The sequence below is a fragment of the Hibiscus syriacus genome, unplaced genomic scaffold (genome assembly GCF_006381635.1).
Source record: "Hibiscus syriacus cultivar Baekdansim isolate YM2019G1 unplaced genomic scaffold, ASM638163v2 tig00110483_pilon, whole genome shotgun sequence".
NCBI classification, from domain to species: Eukaryota; Viridiplantae; Streptophyta; class Magnoliopsida; order Malvales; family Malvaceae; genus Hibiscus; species Hibiscus syriacus.
This window is the reverse complement of record NW_024062759.1, coordinates 2867964-2874157: the sequence shown is the minus strand read 5'-3', so window position 1 is coordinate 2874157 and position 6194 is coordinate 2867964. Positions and strand designations below refer to the sequence as shown.

Sequence of the window (6194 nt, the reverse complement as noted above, 5' to 3'; positions counted from 1 at the left end):
ATTGAGGATGAATATGGACTCTTGATGCATGTAGACACTTAGTCGTCCAAAAGAGAAGTGTCTCTTGCTATTTCATGCTCATCTTCAAGCCATTTAACCCTCTTGAATGTCATAATAATAGGAATTAAGAATACCTCCATTTTATGTCTCCTTGTAGAATTTGAAAAACTTCTAAAATAATGATAAAGAAAGACTTGAATGATAAACTTGAATGAATGTCTCTCATATAGATTGTGAAAGATCTTTTCCTTAGTTCAAGCTCATCCAAAACACACAATTCACCTAGACACAAAGTAGTACACATTCAAGCTTGAAAATAAAGTAAAAATAACCATGCCATGCAAACATTAAAGAAACTAATTTGATTAATGAACTAGTTTAATTAGTGAACTAGCTTTATTGAATAAATATCATATTTGAATGAATTAGTTTGCTTTAAAGAAACTACATGCTTAAATAAACCTAATGTTGCATGCTTTGAATGAAGTAGGATGTTATTTATTCTTGTGAATTTATTTTATTCAAACTTAAATACTCATGCAATTTCATGCACAAGTAAAAGTCAGTAGTCCTCCCTCAAATATGGTGTTTCCTTCATCACGTCCCAAGCTTGACAAAATAAGTTCTCTATGGTTGCTTGAAACTTTTTGGCCCTTGCACGTGTAATAGATCCATTAGGAAAGTTCTCCGGGTCCTTGCCATTTGTGATCATATCACTACCTCTTGGCACTAACTTCCAATAATTCTCGAGATATGACATAACTACAAAATGCCTACCCCATACTTAGAAAACTCACAATTGAAGAACAAGTGATCCCTTGTTTCCATATCATTTAAGAAGAAGACACGACCGCTCGCGACATCTAATCCTCATTTTAACAAATGATCCTCGGTAGGAAACCCGTTCAAGAAAGCAAACCATGTGACCAAAGCAAACTTGAGAATGTGCTCCGGGATCCAAACCAGCCCCGCCCAAGACACCATTTCATGCCTCCGTCGAATCTCCTATAAAAAATCCTTGACCTTGCATTGCCTAGGGAATTTTAAACAACCCGTAGCAGGATCTAAAAGCTGGCAAGCAACATGTTTTCCTTGTTCCATCAACAAGGTCTCGTAGCCCCAAGCCCCCTTCATTCTTATATCTACAGACCTTGTCCCAGCACACCTGAGCTCCCTTAGCAGCCACATCAATCCTTTTCCAAAAGAATCTCGAGCAGAGTTGAGTTGAGCCAACCTCTTAATAACCCCCTTAGGTAACAAAAAATGCCTACACCAATAGAGTTGCACATTATAAAGAACACTTTTGCACCAGTTGCAATCGACCTGTATACAAAAGCAGCTTGGAGGACCAACTATTTACACTCGGTCACTTTTTGCAGTAAAGGCGAACAATCCATCTCCGTAAGTCTCCTATAACAAGAGGAACACCAAAGTAACGCACAAGAAAATTACCAACCTTGAACCCTGTAATACACTTCAACTCGTTCACCTCTTCATCCACTACAAAAAAAATGTGGGATTGTTGAGGGAATTTGTGACGAAATCTAAGTTTATTAACAGAATTTCTGAGGGAAGAGAGTGGTCAGTAAAACGCTGGTCGGAAACCAACATTTCCAACTGATTAAAGTAAGTCGTCAGAAGATTACTGACGGAAAATTTAAAATATGTTGGAATGTTATATATAAATAAAATATTATATTTTATGTTTCCGACGAACATATGTTTTCCATCAGAAATTTAAATCTTATTTTTTTTAAATGAGGAAAAATTTATCGGGATTCTACTCGAAAAAATACATTCCCTCCAAAAAATATTATGAATCCATATTTTTATTTAATTAATTAAAAGACCGAAAATTAATAATAATAAAATTAAAATAATTACATTAATTAAAAAAATTAGATAATAATAATAATACTAACAAGTCCAAATTGTATTTTGATAATGCCTTAATAAGAAAATAATAACATATGATACAAAATTAAATTCATCATATTAATTAAGATAAACATGACTTTACAACATATATTTCACAATACAATATTTCTAATAAATATAAATATATGATTGTACACTATACATAAAAATAAAATATTCAATAATAAAGAAAAAGTAAAATACAAAGTTTGTACACTAAAGAGTTATTATCATTTAAAAGTTTTGAACCTACAAAATATAATGAAAGATGTTAGTGAATAAAAAAATAATACAATAAATAAAGCATTTATTAAGAAAAATTACATTAAACAAAATTAGAACTTACATCAATATTGATAGTTGATGATAATAAAGAGGATGAAATTAAGAGAATTTTTGGAGAGAGAAAAAGTTAAGAAGAGATGAAATGAAAGAAATGAGAGAAGATTGAGTTTAGAAAAGTTTAAATAGGAGAAAATAAGAGGAAAAAGCAGGTAAGTTTTTAAATTTGATGTTGAAATTGGAGGGAAATTGAAAAACAAGGACGGGTTGGGTGAGAAAATTAAAATTTTGCGATGGAACATATGGACCCGTCAGAAATTTCTGACAGAATAGGTGAATCTGTCAGGAATTTGTGACGGATTCACATATTCCGTCACAAATTTGTGATGGGTTCATATATTCCATCACAAATTTAAAAAATTGTTTTTGATATACCAAACAGGTTTGTTAATTAATTTTATAAATTTTAAGATTATATTCGATTCAATATTCAAATATATTCAATTATTACTTAAAGTTTTTTGTTGAAAATGTTGAGTTAATCGATATGATGAAATAGTCAAGATGGGGTGAATTGGCAATTAAAATTTTGTGGAAGTTGTTAGGAGTGTATGGATATCGGTACTCCTTCATGGGTATCGATACTACCTGTATAAAATTCAAAATTTCGACCGTTGTAAACTCAGTGGTATTGATACCTGTTGAAAACATTTCGATGTTTCGATATAACAAATAAAATGTTAATGAATTTTAAGATTTTACACTCGATTCAAAAATTATATATTCGATTAAATTATTCGAATATCAAAAATATTACTCCAAGTTTTCAAATGTCAGTTTTAATCCTTACTTAAGTGTAAAATTGTGTATCTTAAAATATTTTTGAAACAATTTTTACAAAGTATTTCGAACCATAATCGAGCCAAAAATAAGTTTTATAAAGGGAGGTACCAATATACTCCTCGGATGTACCGATACCCCTCAATTTCGAATGAACTAAGGGCACCGATACATAGACGAATGTACCGATACACTTCATGTCAAAATTACCTCCTAGAAACATCGAATGTCATAGGTGTACCGATACCCCTGGGAGGTACCGATACACTTGGTCAAATAAATAGTCGAAATATTTGAATTTTACACTGGGTGTACCGATACCCTTTGAAGATGTACCGATACCCCTACGCTCCCAACTGAATTTTTAAATAGAAAACATACAACGACGACTCTATTGACTTCACCAATGATCCCAAACTTTCAGAAGTGATCCAATATGTATTTAAACAAGTTCTGAAGTCATTGATCAACAAGAATTGAGAGAGAATCAAAGAGAAATCTTTGTTGTATTTTCATTAATAAGAAAATAATATATATTAGAAGTATTACAATTCAACAAAACATCATATAATATTAAAAAACTTGAAGTAAAGTTAGAAACCTAAAAAAATATTTAATGTATATTATTTATTTATGACGGAATGACTATTCCATCACAAATTAAATTGTTATATTTTAATTTAAAAAAATTCCAACGGAATCATTGTCCCGTCATAAATTAAATTGATATTTTTTTATTTCCGATGGAATGATTATTCCATCACAAATTAAATTGGTATATTTTAATTAAAGTTGAACATAATTTCCGACGGAATCATTGTCCCGTCATAAATTAAATTAGTATTTTTTTCACTTAAATGAATAGATTTTCTGACGGAAAAAGTAATTCGGTTGAAAATTAATAATTTTGTGAAAGAATCATTTATTTTAATCAGTAATTTGTGATAGATTTTAAATTCATCGGAAATTTTCAATCGAAAATTTAAAATTTTCTTGTAGTGATCGCTTATACCCGATCAAAAAACTTTAGTTTTAGCGGGATTTAACATCAGTCCAGAGCACTTATAGAAAGCTTCCAAAACACATATGATGCCCACAATCAACCCTACAGTTCCTTTGGAAAAAATCAGTAAGTCATCGGTGAAACTAAGATGAGTAACTCGAGTTGTCTTACACTTAGGGTGATACTAAAAATCCCCGCATCAACGGCCACATCCATATTTTAGAGCGAACATTCATTGCTAGCAAAAAAGAGATAGGGGACAAAGGATCCCCCTATTGCACCCCTCTCGCACCCTTGAAATATCCTTCCGAGCCCCCATTCACAGAGACAAAGAAGAACGAATAACCTATGCATCCTCTAATCCATTTCACAAAAACATTTGGGAAACCATAAGCCTCGAGCACTATCAAAACAAACTCTTAATGCAAGGAATCGAACGCTTTTCAGAGATCAACCTTCACAGCACATCTCGGGGTAACCCCTTTCTGTCATAACCCTTGACAGCCATGCGAGCAACCATAATCTTAGTAATACATGTTAGCGTGATGTTAACATAATGAGTCAGCAACAATGTTGTTAGTACTGCAGGGTGTATGAGCTTAGACTGCATGAGATTATTAGTTGAATAGTTAGAAGCTTATTGGTGTTGTTAATAGCAGTTAAGGTTGTTAGGTTGTTAGCATGGTTAGTTGTGAAATCTATTTACATTAGTCATTAGAAGCTGTATATAAACAACAGCAGTAGCCTTGTATTCTACATAGTTCTTTACACAATCAATATACAAGTGTTACACTTTCTTTACTGAATACTTGTTGCTCATCTCTTCTTCATGCACATCATAGTATTGATGGTTCTTTTCTCAAATGGTATCATTCGCTAAAAGATCCTGGCGTCGTTTACTCTTTCGTTGTTGCGTCGACGATTGAGTTCATTTTCTCTCAAGCTGTAGCTACTGTAGAGTTTATTTTGATGATCTTGATGCCGTGGTTTCTGCCACAAGTATCATCACATTCCGAAAATCCACCAAAAAATCCTCTCTTTCTCAATTTTACTTTTTTTTCTTTGGAAGAACGATTCAATATCTCGAAGGCATCAATGGCATCCAAGAGCGTGTATGTTGAGCATTGTAAAGGCATCAATGGCCTTGACAAGATCATCTTGAGGGATAATCGCGGTTTCTCTACTGAGGTGTATCTCAATGGAGGCCAAGTCACGTCTTGGAAGAATGAACGTAGAGAATAGTTGTTGTTCCTTAGTAGTAAGGCTATTTTTCAGCCACCTAACGTAAGGTTATCCGTGGAGGTATACCAATCTGTTTTCCTCAATTTGGGAATATGGATTCTCTTGAGCAACATGGATTTGCAAGAAACCGATTATGGAGTGTTGATCCTGGTCCACCACCATGTTCATCACATGCTTCTGCCAGGGCATTCATTGACTTAATTCTCACTCACTCAGAAGATGAGTTGAAGATCTGGCCTCACAGGTTTGAGTTTCGGTTTAGGGTAGATCTGAGTCCTACTGGTGATTTGATGTTGACTTCCCGCATTCGAAATGCAAACACTGATGGAAAGTCATTTACATTTACATTTGCCTTATCATACCTATTTTTCCGTCTCTGATATCAGTGAAGTACGATTGGAAGGACTAGAGACACTGGATTATTTGGATAACCTGTAGAACAGGGAGCGGTTCACTGAACAAGGGGATGCATTAACATTTGAATCAGAAGTGGACAAAATATACCTCATTACACCAACAAAAAATTGTCATTCTGGACCATGTAATGAAGCATCGACACTTCTGATTCAAGTCGAACGGAAGGAAGCATCGGCATTTCCGATTCAAGTCGAATGGAAGGAAGCATCGACACTTCTGATTCAAGTCGAACGGAAGAAAGCATCGACACTTCCGATTCAAGTCGAATGGAAGGAAGCATCGGCACTTTCGATTCAAGTCGAACGGAAGAAAGTATTAGCACTTCCGATTCAAGTCGAACGGAAGGAGGCATCGACACTTCCGATTCAAGTCGAACGGAAAGAAGAATCGGCACTTCCGATTCAATTCGAACGGAATGAAGCATCGACACTTTCGATTAAAGTTGAACGGAAGGATGTATCGAGCTTTCGTTTCAAGTGTTCGTCTTTTCATC

At 34.0% G+C, this 6194-nt stretch overlaps 1 pseudogene; it reads left to right on the top strand.

Annotated features, from left to right (window-relative positions):
* The first annotated feature begins 5137 nt into the window (after positions 1–5137).
* Positions 5138–5849, top strand: LOC120129261 (annotated as a pseudogene).
* The last annotated feature ends 345 nt before the right edge of the window (positions 5850–6194 follow it).